General features: G+C 44.7%; 1 protein-coding gene and 1 long non-coding RNA gene across 3 annotated transcripts in view; both read left to right on the top strand.

Moving 5' to 3' along the window:
- The window catches only part of LOC116579132 (zinc finger protein 11-like), a 1,039,038-nt gene that overhangs the window by 108,214 nt on the left and 913,610 nt on the right, over positions 1 to 17,214 (top strand).
- Positions 12,205 to 17,214, top strand: part of LOC116579173 — a 28,067-nt gene continuing 23,057 nt past the window's right edge. Inside the window, exons 1-2 of one of the 2 annotated variants that reach the window (XR_004281156.1) lie at positions 12,205 to 12,256; positions 14,210 to 14,268. This is a non-coding gene — a long non-coding RNA (uncharacterized LOC116579173). Of the gene's footprint in view, positions 12,257 to 13,587; positions 13,640 to 14,209; positions 14,269 to 17,214 lie in introns of those variants that run through there. The other variant, XR_004281157.1, reaches the window with a different exon arrangement.

The raw sequence follows: 17,214 nt of genomic DNA, 5'->3' as shown, positions 1-17,214 counted from the left end.
TTTTTCTTCCTCTCTACATAAGAACCACAACCGTTCTCTTTTGCCTGTGGAGAGAGTGTCTTCAGAAAATGTTTCATTGAGATTAGACAGATGGAAAGCTGGTGGATATTAAGACATTTAGCACAGGGATGTGGGATGTGAATCAGTAAAATCTGAGGAAGGCACCATCCTTAGAGAAAAAGACAAGACCTATTAAAGGGAAATGTGAGGAACTCTTTCCGTGTTTGGAGGGACCCGGAGGTGGCTCCTTTTAGTCACTGCAAAGGCACATCAATACATGTAATGGGGACAAGAAATGGCGAGTGTGGGTTTCTCAGGAGTAGGGAGGTCCTGGTTTATCTTGATGATTTGATCAATCTCCTGTGTCTACCTGGGAATAATGCTGTTGGATGTCAGTGATTACTGTCCTCCGCCTAGATCCGTGACAAGGGATGGAGGAGGGGTTGCATGATGCAATCATGTGGGCAACTTTAAGGCGTCACATGGTAGAATAGATGTTTGAGATGAAGAAGCCTTCTGGGCAGTGGATTAGGTTGGATCAGCAAGGCATGTGCTGTGGTTGCTCCCTCATTTCCCAGGTAGGTAACCCCAGTCAAGGTCAGATCCAGTGTGGTTCGTGATCCTTCAGGGAAGCTGCTGTACGGGACCTGCCTCCCTTTCCTCAGTGACATAATGGGTGTATTTCTAGGGGCATGTGGGTGGCTCTGTCATTGTCTGCCTTAGGCTCAGGTCATTAGCACTGCATTGGGCCCTCTGTTCAGCCAGAAGCCTGCTTCTCCCTATCCCCCTCCCCACAGCTTGTGTTCCCCCTTTCACTGTGTCTGTCTCTGTCAGAGACAGAATATTTTACTATATAAAATAGTAATATTTTAAACAGTATAAAGAAACTGGTGGAAACATTTATACTCTATTACTGTCTGCAAGAGCCCACCCCCTTCAGTGCTAAGCATACAACAACCTCCTTCAAACATGAACAGTGTAGCTTTTAGGGGGTCTGTGGGAACAGTCAGTTAAGGGTCTCACTTTGGCTCAGGTCATGATGTCAGGTTCCCAGCACAGCCCTGCAGTGGGCTCCCTACCCAGTGGTGACTTAATTTCTTTCTCTTCCTCTGCCCATCACTACGCCCCACCATGAGTGCCTCTCTCAAATCAAATATTTTAAAAAGAAAAAAAAAAAGTGTAGCTCTTTCTGAGCAAAAGTCCCAACCATGTGCTACATGAGTAAACTTACTATATTGCACCATAAATCATCATAGAAGATCTTCCTGATCACTGTGCTGAAGGTTCCAGCAATTTTGTTATCCAGAAACCCAAGCTGGCTGCCATTCCTTTGAAAATGGAATATCTGCATTATTCAGGAGATGAGCCATTTGGAAAGAAGAAAGTCTCATATTCAAAAATCAGCTCCAAAGATTTTGCCAGGCCTTCAGAGTTTTAAAGGAGCTTGAGGACAGTGAATCAATAGGAGGGAAGCAGGGCAGTCTGACACAGTTCATGATCACCTGTGGACTTACTGTGCCTCCTACGGACATTACAGAGGTAATTGGAGGTTGCGTATGGGTCCCCAGTGGTGTTTGTGCCAGAAAGGGGGATTACCAGTCCTTGGAAACAATGCGTGATGTACAAAGAAGGATTTAGTCCATCATTCATAGAAAGGTGCACGCAGAAATTTAAGGACTATTAAGTTGGCCCACAGGCCAAGGCAAGGTTTCAATTTAAGTTAGAAAACTGTATTCTACGGGTGCCTGGGTGGCTCAGTGGGTTAAAGCCTCTGCCTTTCGCCAAGGTCGTGATCCCAGAGTCCTGGGATAAAGCTCCACATCAGGCTCCCTCTTGTGCCTCTCTGCCTACCTGTGATTTCTGTCTGTCAAATTAAGAAAATATGTTTTTAAAATGAGTGATTTCCCCCCTATTTTATCTATTGTCCCCTTTTCTCCTCTTTGTGCTGACTGTGATATTATTATGGATATATTACAGATTTTGTAGAGGTATTATTGACATTTTTTTTATTAAAGATTTTTATTTATTTATTTGACAGAGATCACAAGTAGGCAGAGAGGCAGGCAGAGAGAGAGAGGAGGAAGCAGGCTCCCTGCTGAGCAGAGAGCCCGACGCGGGGCTCGATCCCAGGACCCTGAGATCATGACCCGAACCGAAGGCAGAGGCTTTAACCCACTGAGCCACCCAGGCGCCCCTATTATTGACATTTTAGATCATGCACTCCATGATACTGCTACTTAGCATTCACTTTGTGTAGCCAGTAATATGGTAGGGTCCATGAACAGACACCTGTCCTTCCACCAGCCTGTTTCCCAGACAACGCTCTGCAGAATCACAAGGTAATGTAACTTCTGATACAACAACCCCAATCTACCCTTGTGAGTAACCCTCTCTCCTTTTTTCCCAATGCTTTCCCTTCCTGTGTCCCTTAGAGAAGACTCCCACAGAGCTGACCTGGACCTGTTTTAGCTTCAGTGGCCTTATCTGAAGTTAATCCTTGGACTCTAAAGCACTGAATCATGGGCTCTAAAAGTGTTCCTTTGATGTGTCTGTGAAGTTCATATGCTCATATGACAGTGCTGGCTGTGGATTTAGAAAAATAATTTCCGCTTGTTTTATTTCCTAGTTACCTCCTGATTTGCATTTGTATTTTTCTTCACTTTATTTTCCAGCTGCATAGGCATCAGAGCCATTCTTTTTTTCCCAAGTTGTGGTGAGAGTGTCCTCCAAAAAGTTAATTGAGATTAGAGAGGTGGATAGCCACTGGATATTAATTCAGATATTTAGCCCTAGGAGGTGGGATGTGAATCTAAGTAAAATTTGGTGAGAAAGAGGTAAGACCTATTAAACATGAAGAACTCCTTCCCATGTGAGGAGGGAACTGGAGTCGGCTCCCTTTAGTCACTGCAAAGGCAAAGGCAGCTGTTGCTTTTCTCATCTGATGAGTACATGTTATAGAAAAAGGAATTGCCAAATACATGGGTTTCTGAGGAGTAGGGAAGTCCTGCTTTATTCTCATGATTTCATTACATTCCTGTGTGTAACTGAGACCAGATGGCCTTAGATGACAATGATGACTGTGATCACCCAGGTTTGCCTCAGTGTCAATGAATGGAAAGGGAGGTGTATTGGATGGTGCAGTCAGTTGGGCATAGCTTTACAATGTCAAGTGGTAGAGTAGCTGTTGGAGGTGGGGTTTCCTTCTGGACAGTGGGATAGGCAGCATCAGCAAGGCACGTCCTGTGGATGAACACAAGCACTACTCAGGGATAAAACCCCAGTCAAGATATGATCCATTGTACATCAGTGACCTTTCAGGGAAGCAGCTGCACTGCTGTGTGGGGCCTTCCTTTCTAGTCAGTACCATGATAAGTATAGGCTCTGGTTCTGGCTCTGTCTATGGTGGTGTTTTGCTAGAGAAGTAGTTCAGCAGTGAGACACAATGAGCATTTCTACTTCAAACAGTCCAACCCATTTGGTCACTGACTACTGAATGAATAAATAACGTTTAGTATGTATGTACAATGGGATATTAGCATGGAAATGAATGAAATCCTGCCACTTGCAACAACGTGAATGGAACTAGAGAGTATAATGCTATGTGAAATAAGCCAAAGAAAGACAAATGCTGTATCATATCACTCATAGGTAGATTTCAACCAACAAAAAAGTGTTTAGTGAGAAAGAAAAAAAGAAAAGGAAAGGCAATAAAAGAAACAGACTCTTGTAGAGAGCAAGCTGATGGAAACCAGAGTCTGGGTGGGTATGCAGATGTATTAAATTATGTACAGACATTAAGGAGTACAACTGTGATGAGCGTGAGTTTTGTATGGAATTGCACAGCTGCTATTGTACTGCTGGAATGTTTTCTTAGTTTCTTGTGTAGCATATAGTCATTCCACAATTGCATACATCATCCAGAGCTCATCAGGACAGGTGCACTCCTTAACCCCTTCCTCGCACACACCTTCCCTCTGCCCACTTTCTCTCAAATAAATAAAATCTTCAAAATAAATAAAAATGAGGGCACCTGGGTGGCTCAGTGGGTTAAAGCCTCTGCCTTCAGCTCAGGTCATGATCCCAGGGCCCTGGGATCGAGCCCCACATCGGCTCTCTGCTCAGCGGGGAGCCTGCTTCCCTTCCTCTCTCTCTGCCTGCCTCTCTGCCTACTTGTGATCTCTGTCTGTCAAATAAATAAATAAATAAATAAATAAATAATCTTTTTAAAAATAAATAAATAAATACATACATAAAAATGAAAGTGTAGCTCATTCTAAGTGTGAGTCCTAGCCATGTGCTTCTTCAATAAACTTACTAAGTTGCACCATATAACCTGGCAAGAATTCTTTCTTACCATTGTGAAGTATCCCACAATTTTGTTAAAAAAAAAAAAAAGCCAGGGATGCCTGGGTGGCTCAGTCGGTTAAGCGGCTGCCTTCTGCTCTGGTCATGATCCCAGCATCCTGGGATCGAGTCCCACATCAGGCTCCTTGCTAAGCAGGAAGCCTGCTTCTCCTTCTGCCTCTGCCTGTGCTATTCTCTCCGACAAATAAATAAAATCTTTATTAAAAAAAAAAAAGCCATTTGCTATTCCTTCAAAAAGCTAGTGCAGAAGGCATGAGGTGAGGGTTGTGTTTTTTTTATTTTTTTAAGATTTTATTTATTTATTTGACAGAGATCACAATTAGGCAGAGAGGCAGGGGGGCGGGGGACAGGCTCCCTGCTGAGCAGACAGTCCAATGAGTGACTCCATCCCGGTCCCTGAAATCATGGCCTGAGCCAAAGGCAGAGGCTTAACCCACTGAGCCACCCAGGCACCCCAAGGCATGAGTTTTGATTGAAAAGGAACATTAGGGGTGCCTGGGTGGCCAAGTCACTGAGTGTCTGCCTTTGGCTCAGGTCTTAATCCCAGGGTCCTGGGGATGAGCCCTACATAGGCTCCCTGCTAGGCAGGAAGTCTGCTTCTCCCTCTCCTACTACCCCTGCTTGTGTTACTTGTCTCTCTATCAAATAAATAAATAAAATCATAAAAGAAAGGAAAAAAGAAAAGAAAAAAAAATATTCGCTTCATTGGGAGGCCAGCCAGTTGGAAAAAGACAGACACATGTCCAAAAAGCAACTCCAAGGACTCCTACAGGCCTGCAGATTTTAAAGGAAAGTTGTGCAGAGAAAAAGCAGGAGAGGAGCAAGCAGGACAGTTGGTAACACTTCTGGATAGGCTACAGACTCACTGGTGCCTCCTACTGACATTATGGATGTGCCTGGAGGTTGTGTGTGGGTGGCCTGGGGGGAGGTTCTGCAATAAGGTTTGGTAACCAGTCTTTGTAGGAAACAATGCATGATGTATAGGTTTACAAAGAAGAGTCTAGTTCATCACTCACACAGGATAAAGGTGCACGCTGAACTTACAGTCTACTCAGTTGGCCAGAGGGGTCAGTGCTCGACTTCTCTATAAGTTAAAGAAATGTCCTATAGTTTTATTACGTGGCTGCAAATGGAAATTATTTCCTTCTATGGTGAGTAGGAAATTATTCCCTTCTGTTGATGAGAAGAAGGCAAACTGGGAGCAAAGCATATGCTGATCCCCCTGTAACCCCTCTAACCCCCACTCCCAGGTGGGATAGTGATATTCCTCAGGCACTCCTGACTGCCCTAAGGCTAAGGGAAGGAAAAACAAATAGCTAATTTAACACAGGTGACAGTCCACAAGACCACTGAGTTTCCTTCAGATTACAAATATCTTAGTGATTTACAAGAAAAAGCATTCTTATCCATAACTTTCAGAGGGAAACTCCCAACTCTCTTAATGTTAATGCTTTAGTAGATGGAAAGAAAACCTTAATTTGACAATGGCAGAGCCCAGAGTATTTTGTGGGTCCTCTTTAGAATATGAAAGTTCTTTTAAAAACCTATCTCCCTTTCCCTTATCTCAACTCCAAGTGCATGGGCTCCTTTTGCCTTTGGGTCTTGCCCCTGGGGTTTAATAAGACCATCATTTTTCACCAAAAACCTTTCAAGAATTCTTGCCCATGGGCTCTGGACCTCACCCCACCAATTCTCACCTACATTCCAAAACTCCATCAGAACCAGTCCCCAACTGAATTAAAGCCTAACTGGTAACCATTTCCTAGGAAAGTTGATTGTAAAGACTACATGTGTTTGAATGTCTCTTAGATCATGGTGGATTTCTGTCTTTACAGCTTTCTGTTTATGTCCTCTACTAACTACTTAAATTACAAAATTGGGTAATTTCCCATTGTAAAAATTTTCTAGTGTTTTCCATGGATTAAAAATCACAGGGCAATAATGCAGCCTTCGGGGCATGAGCAGCAAGGCATGGTATTTCCATCCATTCAGCTGGTGTCCACTCACCAGGCACACTTCTGTAGGCTAGGATATGATGGCGTAGGGCAGTGACACCTGTATCCTTCCTACCTAGACTTTTATGGCTGGAATGCTTCTGTGGTAAGGCAGAATGGTAATCAATTGCGATTTTTGTTTGAGGGACACCATGTATTGCTTTTGACACATGGACACTCTGACATATCCTGCGTGGGACACCATCTGGGAGTCGGGGGATCTTGTTAAGGGGCCTCCTCTACTTCTCTAGGAGCATGGTGTTAGTCCCTAAGGACTCTCCCATGGGATACTTTTAAACCACTAGAAACCATGTGGGTTGCAAAATTTAAGAAAAGTACTGCATGGACTTAGTAGGATCTATCAGTTAGATCTCTTTGCAGGAAACTCAGAAAATACATGTAAGTACTCTGGCCCATCCCAGCCTTTCAGGGCTCTAAATCAGGGCATGAACCTAAAGGTCTCTTGCGTAACATGTTTGATCATAAGCAGAACAGTAAACTTCCCCCTGACCTGCTGGATGGTAATTATCTAAGTAGGCCTCCTCCAAATAAACCCAGGTTATAGGAGGAAAGGGGCCATCATGGACGAAGGGGACTCTGACTCTCTCTCTCACTGTTCCTCCTCCTAATAGATGTGGGGGCTTCTTCCTCACTCATTGCCCATTTTAACGGCTCTGAATGGAGCCAGCTGTGGTTGGTCTTCCTCAGGATGGGACATCTTAATGGCATTCCCAAACAACTGCTGAAGCGCCCTTTGGTTTGGGGAAATTCCCTGTCATCTCTGGCCTGTCATGGACTGCCTAATTCCCCTTGTTGGTGGAAAATGCACGGCGCTTGATCCTCTGGCCAAGTGGATGATCTTGAGAACTGGAAACCCTCTCTCTGCTTTCTGGGAGCACTTCCCCTCCCCATCCTCTCATTTCTGAACCACCTTGGGTGGGGCCTGCATTACTGGCTCCTCTACTGGCCTCCCTGCCTCCAGCACCATTGGCTCCTTCTCCTCCTCCTCCTCCTTGTGAGGAGCAAAGAAGACCACCCCGTGGACTTGGCACTGCCTGGTTCAGATTTCCCACCAGTGTTCCAGGTAAAATTCGGCAATGGGGAGGTACTTTGTTGGTTTAATTAAGATAGACATGTCTTTAAGGTTATTGGCATTAAATGTGAAACTTTTATCCTATTGGGTTTTGCTAAAGGTCAAATAAGCTCATGCTATACATATTCTGTTGCAGTTTGGTGGCAAAAGGATGCCTTGAAATGATGGTTAATCTTGTCTGTCGCAAAGTTTTCATGGGCCATTGTTAAGAAAGCTTTCAGTCTTTGGTAACCTGAAACTTTAGTTTTGCTTAGATGATAAATTGGATTGAATTCAGTGGACATCTAGTTTTATTTCAAATGAGATAAAATAGTAAAGCATCGAGTACTGAATGTAGGTCTGTGCTTTTGACTTTTTTTTTTTTCTTTTAAAGACTTACTTGCCACACAGAGACACAGTGAGAGAGGGAACACAAGTTGGGTGGGGATTGGGAGAGTTAGAAAGGGAGAGGCAAGTGTCCCAGCAAGCAGGGAGCCCAATTTGGGGCTCCATCCCAGGACCCTGGGATCACAACAAGAGTCAAAGGCAGACGGTTAAAGACAGCCACCCAGGTGCCCCTGTGCTTTTGACTTCTTACTGCAAAGGAACAAAGAATATTTGACTCTGTCAGTAAACATTCTTTGTGCTTAACTGATTCATAAATTTGCCATCCAAAGAGTTCTGGTGTAACAGTTCACAGTTGATTACTACTCAGTCTTCGCTGGAGACTAAGGTTTTGAAGAGCTAAATGCTGCTAAATGTAATTAAGAGTGATAGAAATAAGAAAAGTAACTCTATGCATAAGGAAGATTAGGGAATCTGAATACATTTTTCTTGAAGGCAGAAGAAGGTACTTTTATCCTGTTTTTTTTTTTAATATTTTATTTATTTGACAGAGAGATCACAAGTAGGCAGAGAAGAAGGCAGAGAGAGTGGGGGGAAGGACTCTTCCTGCAGGACTCAATCCCAGGACTCTGAGACCATGACATGAGCCAAAGGCAGAGGCTTAACCCACTGAGCCATCCAGGTGCCCTGGTACTTTTGTCCTAAACTGGTTCTTTAAAGAAAAGTGACCTGGGAAAAATCTGAATTCAAAGGAAAAATTGTAGAAGGTTTTGAAAGGAAATCTTTGGAAAGGAATTTTACGTATGGTCAGGACAGACTAAGACTGAAATGCATGGATTTTAAAATACATTAGTATAAGATTAAATGTGTGTTTTCCTTCTGTTAAAAAAGACAAAATTTTCTTGGATTATTATTCTGCTCTTTTTTTTTTTTTTAAGATTTTATTTCTTTATTTGAAAGACGGAGATCACAAGTAGGCAGAGAGGCAGGCAGAAAGAGAGGGGGAAGCAGGCTCCCTGCTGAGCAGAGAGCCCGAAATGGGACTCGATCCCAGGACGCTGAGATCATGACCTGGACCAAAGGCAGCGGCTTAACCCACTGAGCCACCCAGACGCCCTATTATTCTGCTCTTGATGTGAAAATGTGAACAGTTGTTTTTGTCTTTCCCCACCTGGAAATAAGTTTATCTGTTTTGCCTTTATCAGGTATTTAAGGATACCTAATCCTATTTAGGCCAGTGCTTGAAAACTTTCTAAGGTTTTAACAAACTCCTCCAAGATTTAAATTCTAAACAAAGTCTTGTTGACTAACTAGGCTTGTTTGCTTGGTGTGTTACCTCTGGTATAAGGTCATCATCACTTGATACTATGATTACTACTGAAATGCTGTGTCACAGAAGGAAAGATTTCCTTGTTAATTATCATAATGAACTCTTACCAGATCATTAACAGTGTCCACTTCTGACTTCTTGTCATTTCTAATTGTTGCTATTCTCTTGCAAAATAAGTTTCTTCTGCAAAGAGGTTCATATAAAGGACTTTTAGGACAAATACAGGTATTCAGTATCTGTAAGGTCACAACTGAAATGGGCAAGTATTTCCAGACCTAACTAAAAAAACTTCATTCAAATTAAATAAGAATTAGTAATATGGGGCTACATGAGCTGAAAAGATGATGATAGTTTTGTGCCTCTTGACACATCCTAGTTCTCTAATGTTTGCTCTTCCAGATTAAGGAAACTTTCTCTTAAGATATCTGTGACTTAAAAAGAATGCAATGAAGTATTGACTTGTGAACACATGGAAGCGTTTAACTTTTCTCTCCACCAGAACTCTCTGATACTCAAAAAGTCTCAGTAAGTATTCTTTTTTCCATGGCAGTCACAGTCATTTGCTTCAGTTCAGTAGAATGTGTTCTCCTAATGGCACACCATTGGAAACACTGGTTATTTTACCAAGGTTTTGACTGGAATGTCCTATTTGTGAGACACATATAGACTCAGGTAGAACTGAACAGTTTTAAAGAACTGAGGTCGACTTTATGAAACCTAGAGCCCTAAAGCCCCTTGGAAATGTTGGCCTGATCCCTTGCTTTCAGATTTCCCAGCAGCCTCATCAAGTGAGGAAAGATTGTCACTTTCTGGCAGGTGCAGGAACCTCAGGATATACTGGGGACCTTGTGAAGAGGGATCTGCCCACATCTACAGGGCTGGCAGGCATGTTGGATGGCAAGTACTTGATGTGGCTTCTGGAGAGGCTGCTAGAGATTCCTTCTAAGAAGTTCCAGCAAAGCAGATTCTAAAAGATCTTTATGATGAGTCATTATTCTTGCTGAGCTTATGTAGGCCAAGTTTGTGATAATTTTTTTTTAAGATTTTATTTATTTATTTGACAGAGAGAGAAATCACAAGTAGGAGGAGAGTCAGGCAGAGAGAGAGAGAGAAGCAGGCTCCCGCTGAGCAAAGAGCCCGATGCGGGGCTCGATCCCAGGACACTGAGATCATGACCTGAGCCGAAGGCAGCGGCTTAATCCACTGAGCCACCCAGGCGCCCCAGTTTGTGATAATTTAAGGGTAGAAACTGTTCTGGGGGTGCGGAATAATGTCGGTAACAAAGGCAGAGGAAAATTTATTGCACTTCCTTAAAATCAACAGCCCACTGACAAAGTCCTTGAAACAGGCAGAGTGGCCTTCCTCCAGGGACTCAACTCCCTGCTTAATATTTTGCCAAGGGCAATAGGCAATTTTAGACCAATCCCAGGATTGGGATCCTGTAAGTCTCCTTTAACATATAAAAACTCCTTTGGAAGCTTCTGTTATCTCTGCCCCGCAAAATACATGTTTGCCTTCATCCTCCAAGCTTATGGCCCAGGGATATAAATGTGTTGCATCTCATGACTGAGATTTTACTCAGCAGTAATAAAGAAGCTTTCCTAACCACAGCCAGCTCCCTCAGTGTGTTGGAAACCTTGTTTCCAAAATACCTGGGTGGCTTAAGCTATCTGTAACCACCTTGCCGCATGAAAGTATATAATGAGCCACTTCTCATGACCCCAGGGCAGCTCTTTCTGCCCACAGGTTCTGTCTTCTGACTTTAGTAAAGCCTCATTTTTGCACCAGAGACAGATTAAGAATTTTTTCTTGGCCATCGTTTTTGAGCCCTAATGTCTTTTCTACATAGAGATGATACCAGACATTAAACTTTTAAGATCATGGAAAGTTGCCCCAACGGATTGGCAAACCATTGTTGGATATGCATTTCCTATTCCCTGCGAATATATGTCCCCTGTTTGAAATTCTATATCCTCCCTCCTCGTCCTGTCACAGTGGCACAGAAGCTCCAGTCACCTGTCTCTAGCTTCATGTCCTTTGGCTTCCCATAATTAAGATTTTTTTTTTTTTTTAGTTTCCTTAACTGTCTTACATAACTTTCATTATTAAAAGCTCAAAAAACTCAGAATGGAGCTAGTAAACCAAGTTTTCCTCTCCTAGATTCACTTCTGTTGTATGACCCGACCTCCACATTTTAGACTTCAAATCTAATGTGAACACGGAGCTGGGGAACAAGAGGAACAGCAGCTTCATCGCTTCGCCGGTGAAGGAGACCTCAGCAGGTCAGGCCGGCAAACCTGCAGCGCATCCGGAGGAAGGGGCTGGAGCTTGTAGGGCAATAGAGAATGTCACCAGTCTCCGCAGGAATTGTGTCTGTGCTTCCCGCCCTGTTCACCATGTTGTCAGGGAGGAACCAGGTTCCTGAAACAAAGATGGGCTGAGAAGGGGAGAGGAGAGGTTTGGAGAGGAGAGGGAAAGTGTCATTTAGTTTGAAATCGAGTCTCCCTGAAGCATTAATGCAGCCATTTTCATTTCTGTGCAGCTTGATGCTCTGAAGTGATTTCCATTTCAGTCACCGTGACAGCTGTAGGAAGACCACTTCATATGTTCCAGTGAGAAACTTTTTGGTATTTTTTAGAATGGGTAAAATAACAAAAAAAAGGCTAAAAGATGAGATTTCATGGAGAATGTTGAGGAATCCGTATTCTTCTATATTGCTGATGGTATGGTAAAAGTACATTCAGTTTGGAATACTATTTTGGAGTTATATATGAAAATAAATATTTACAAAATAAGGGGAGCATTTTGTCCCCCTAAAATACATCTTTGGTCTAAGGATTATATTACGCTGGTATTTTAAAGGAAGGGTAAAGGAAAAGATCTGAAACCCAGAATGTTTTCCTTTGTGAGAGACTTTGCACTGATAAGGGAAGACATCACTTGTAAGGGTGCTTCCCTCTGTGTGGCAGAAAGATGGAGGAGGTGTCAGTCTCCAGACTGATCACTGGAGAAGCCATGGAGCTAAATGTGGTCACATCCACAGCCTTGGTTTCCCTGCTTTGCGTGCTCTCTTTCCCAGCTGCTTCCCAATAGCATCACTGTGGAGACCAAGAAAAACAAGACTGTACCCACCTCGGGTCTAGCCCTGAGGTAAGTACAGCCATCTTGACAAAGCAAAAGCTGGCTCCTTGCACCCACTCTCCACCTGCTCTGCTCCCCTCGACAGTATGTGTGAACAAAAGCTTAACTTGCAGAAATCACAATCCTGCAAGGCCAGAGTCTCCCTCAGTTTACAAATGTCCTAGAGATTTACAACAAAGAAAGTTAAGTTTCTTCTAAGCCTAAATCTCACTAACAAGGACGCTTGATAAAAGGAATGTGGATTTCCACGGATGAAGTCCCAGAACCTAAGTCAGGTTCGGTGGGGTGAGGTTCGGAGCCGACGGCTAAGAAAGAATTCTTAGACATCTCTGGTGCAAAAAGGTGGTTTATTAAAGCACGGGGACAGGACCCATGGGCAGGCGGAGATGCAGCTGCCCCGGGTTGTGAGGGATGGCAGGTTCTGTACCCAGCGGTTGGAGGAAGGTGAGGGGAAGGAAGGTTTCAACGGAGTTTTCATATGCTAAAGAGGGCCTACAAGGTGCGAGGATTCCTGAGGCCTACTGGAGGCCTTGCCCTTGTGGCTTGATCAAGGTCTTTAGGCCAGCCATTAACATCAAGATAGTTGGGAGACTTTTTGGTGTGATGTCATAATCCTGCTATCAATTGTCTTTGTTAGTGAGATTTAGGACATTTGTAAGCCAAGGGAGACTCGGGTCTTGCAGGATTGTGAGCTCTGCAAGTTAACCATTTGCTTATTGTTCATGGCAGTCATGGCTGCCTGAGTAATGTTAAACATATGACTGAGGGGGAGTCGATGGAGAGGGGGTGCAAGGTGCCAGCTTTTGCTTTGTCTTTAGTCAGCCTCGTGCTCCCTCATCACCACCATGAAACTCCCAGTTGTCTTCCTGTTAGTGCCTCATTATAGAGAAAAATGGCTTTGGCTTGATAATATTGAGGCCTCCAATATCCTGACAGTCTTCTTTACCCTGATAGCCCTTCTGAACATCCCCTTTGTCCTCACCCACCACCGAGTCCACCCCTACTCTGCCTTTAAAAACTCTAGAACTGGTTCAGCGTCCAAGTCCCTACTCGACTGTGTGGGGTATACTTGGGCCCAAGCTTAAGCATGTCAAATAATCCCTCGTGCGATTGCATCGGTGTCCTTGGTGGTCTCTCAGGTGTGAATACTCGGGCATAACAATCACCTGTGCAGTTTCAAGAAGGATCTTACCTGCTGCCCCTCCCCCTCACATTCTACCCATCCATTTGGTGGAAACAACAGTGTAGTGTTACTTAAGGGCTGCAGGAGTCCTCAGTGAAGCCAGGAGGTGGGGTTATTTCCTTAAATTTTTAATTTTTTTTTCTGAGAGTGGAGAGCAGGCTTTGGTCCACGGGGAGGTAGCCAGGTCTCTGCTGCGTGAGTCTGGGAAGGTCAGGCCCATGGAGCACCCTGTTCCTTTGCTGAAGCTGAATTTGTGGGCATTTGGGGGGAGGCGAGGCCCCCTGAAAGCTTAGAAGGAAAAGCCAAAGATTAGTCTCGCGGTAGGAGCTCATTTGAATAGCTCCTGGCACAAAGGACAAGGAATTTGGGTCATTTCTGCGTTTCAGTGTCCTGCCTCCAGGGAAGCAGTTTGATAAGAGAAATCCGTGTTCTCAGGAGGCTGACCCATCCAGGGGTAATCCCAGTTCCGGCCCCGGGCCCATTCCGGGTCCCCCCCTCCCCCCGCCACTTCCCGACCTGCCGGTCATGACCACAAGAATAGCACAGATGCAGAAGTAAAAGTGCTTAAGCTCCCCTCTTTGTGCCCAGGGCTCAGACCCTGGGAGAACGGTCACCCTCCTCTGTGCCTGCTGGTGTTAACTCTAATCCGCAAGGTCTCCCAGGGCTGCACAGTTCCTTGGCCAGGATCCAGCCTGGTCCTAGAACAGTTTCCAGATGCACAAGCTCTGTTGGTGGCCTTAAGGGTATTTCCCCCTGATGCTGCTGTGATTTCTCCGCAGATACCTTGTGGGAAAGAAATCCAGAGGACGAAAGGAAAGGAGAAATGGCCAGTTCTCAGGTAAGCCTGGTGTCCCAGGAGAGGCCATGTCATGTTTTCCTCCTGAAATTCCTTTTAGAAATTGCAAATGTTGGTACCTGTAGTTCTGATGTTTCTCCCTTCTGTTTTCACCTGATCTGAAGATCTTTCCAGAAATGATCCTCAAGGCCAGGTCTTCAGAACTCTTCTCCCCTGTATCCCAGAGCCTTCTCTCCTAAGTCTCCAACCTGCCTTACAATAGGATAGCAGCAGCTGTCACTGGGAGCTAAAGTCCTGGAAGCACTGAAAATAGTTTCTGAGTGATAGACGCACGTGGGCGGGGGGCTTCAGTCTGAGATTCGTGCTGCTCCTGAGGTCTGGTCCGGGGGGTCAGTGAGGGAAAACCTTTCTTCTTTAGGCCCCGTGTGCTTGCTTTTCTCAGCTCTGTGTAGCCCAGGGGACAGGAAATCAAGAAATAACCTCAATGGATTTGTGTCCAGAATAACTCTAGATGTTCTCTGAGAGAAAGTGTGGGAAGGGGGAGTTCTTGAGACTTGCTCTTTAGAATGTGAAGTAGGTATTTTATGTAAAATACATTAGTTAAATTACACTAGAGGGGAACCTGGGGGTTCAGTCAGTTAAGCCTCAAGACTGTTGATTTTCCCCCCGGGCCACAATCTCAGGGTTCTGGTGATGAAGTTCTTGAACCTAGGTGAGGTTTAGTGGGGTTAGGGTCGGAGCCGATGGCTAAGAAAGAATTCTTAAGACATCTTTGGTGCAAAAATGTGGTTTATTAGAGCACGGGGATAGGACCCATGGGCAGACGGAGATGCTGCGCCGGGTTGTGAGGGATGGCAGGTTATGTACCTGTGGTTGGGGGAAGGTGAGGTAATGGGGGTGATGTTAGTCTCTAAGGAATTTTGGAAGCAAGGTCTCCAGGACCTTGAGGGGCTAGCTATTGTAGGGAGAAATGTTATTCATTACTAGTAGTAAAAATCTTCTTGTGAGACCCTTTAGATGTGTATCAGTGGGCCATATGCTTGGGAATGATTCTTGACTTGCTAGATTCTTGACTTGCTCTTGATCTAGAGATAAAGTTTCACATTTCTCCTATCAAGTGTCCTTGTAGGTGAGATTTGGGTTTAGAAGAAATTTAACTTTATTTAGGGCTTAAGGAACTGAGTTATTTGCCTCTGGAAATTGTGCTATTGTTAGATAGCTTCCTTGTTGTAAATCTCTAGGACATTGGTAAACGAAGGGAGACTCCTGTCTTGCAGGACTGTGATCTCTGCAAGTTAACTATATGTTTTTCTTTTAGGGCAGCCAGAGGTGCCTGAGGAATGTCACACATATTACTGAGGGGAGCGGGTGGAAAGAGGGTGCAAGGTGCCAGCTTTTGCTTTGTCCTTTGCCAGCCTCCTGCTCCCTCATCACTGGGATGAGCTCTTTCTTTGGCTGCAGGCTCAGCTGGGAACCGCCTTGAGATTCTGTCCCTCTCCCTCTCCCCCTGGCCCTTGCAGTAAAGTATAAATGAATCTGTAATTAAGATTATGCTGCCTCATAGGGGACATGGAGACTCTGTTGTCTAAATGTGGTGTCTCTGCTGGTCAGGTGGGGGCCCCCAAACCCGGGTCCATGATTGGGGTGGAGGAAGTCACGTGGGCTTGAAGAGTTCACCTGAGGCAGAACCACGCTCTTTGCAGTTCACAGAATATCCTGTGGGAGGCAGGAGGCAGGTGGCAGAGGAGAGAGAGGCTCTGTGCAAGGAGCAGTGAGTGTGGTGGGGGCTCTTTTTAGTGCGGGAAGGTGAGGAGTTAAGGGGCTCATGGAAGTTTCCCTCTTATATGCACTGTCCCTGGTTGTCAGTAGTTAATTGGTTAGTTTGGGCCTGTGGCTCCTTTGAGGTGAGTCCCCAATGGGCCTGTCTGGGTTCAGCAAGGGGGTCACTGGGGCCCGCTCTCCATGCCTTTCCTTAAGTCCCCTTGCCTCAAAGCAGCTCCTACAGAAACTGTAGGTGATTGAACTGTATATATATCCTCTATTTTCATAATGAGATTCCTATTTCGAATTCCTGTTTCCAGACCACAAAAAAAAAGTACCAGTGATGGTGTGTCCTTGGGTGTGCCTTGGCACCGAGATCATTTTCTTTACTATGCTTGGTGTGAACTGGATTTATTGTCTCGCTGCTCTTTGCAAGATCACTCCCCTGCTATGTTCACATTTTCTCTCCCAGTCATTTGTAGGGAACGTGGATGTACTTAGCAGTACGCAGAGATCATCACAGTTCAACTGGAAATGCCTTTGTCTGAGTTTCTCTTGCTTGTAGCTTTTTTTTCTTTTTTTAAGAATTATTATTTGAGAGAGAGAGGCTGAGAGTGCACATGAGCAGTGGTGGAGGGGGACAGGGTGGAGTAGACTCCCCGCAGAGCGGGGAGAACAATGTGGAGCTCCATCCCAGGTCCCTGGAAATGGGACCTGAGCTGAAGGTGGACGCTTTAACCAAGTGCCCTTGATCGTAGATTCTGAGAAAAACCAAGTCAAAAGAGGTGTGCATAACATTAAATTTCCTTCCACTTGGCGCCATTGGTAAATACCTAAGTAGGGAGAGTAGGACATTCTTCCTGGAATTCACAACTGCCTTCACATATGTTCATGTTTAATTAGAGGAGAAAAGCAACCTTAGCTTCTCAGTAACCAGAGTTCCAGGATTCTGAGAGTCCTCCTTAACATAAGAAAATCCTTTTGGAATCTTCTTTATCTCTTTCCCCCAAATGCATGTTGGCCATCATTCTTCATGCATGGCCCCCACTGATACAGATCTTCAGGGTCCTCCGTCCAAGGTTTCACTCAACAGTAGTCACTTACTACTTACTAGTAGTAAGTAGTCACTTACACTAGTCACTTACTACTACTCATCATCACACCAGCTGGGCCCTCAAGGTCCTGGAACCTTGCTTTCAGCTTCCTTCGTGATGGCTGCACTCCTGA

This window comes from Mustela erminea, chromosome 19, assembly GCF_009829155.1.
Source record: "Mustela erminea isolate mMusErm1 chromosome 19, mMusErm1.Pri, whole genome shotgun sequence".
Lineage (NCBI taxonomy): Eukaryota > Metazoa > Chordata > Mammalia > Carnivora > Mustelidae > Mustela > Mustela erminea.
This window is presented reverse-complemented; position numbering and strand designations above follow the sequence as displayed.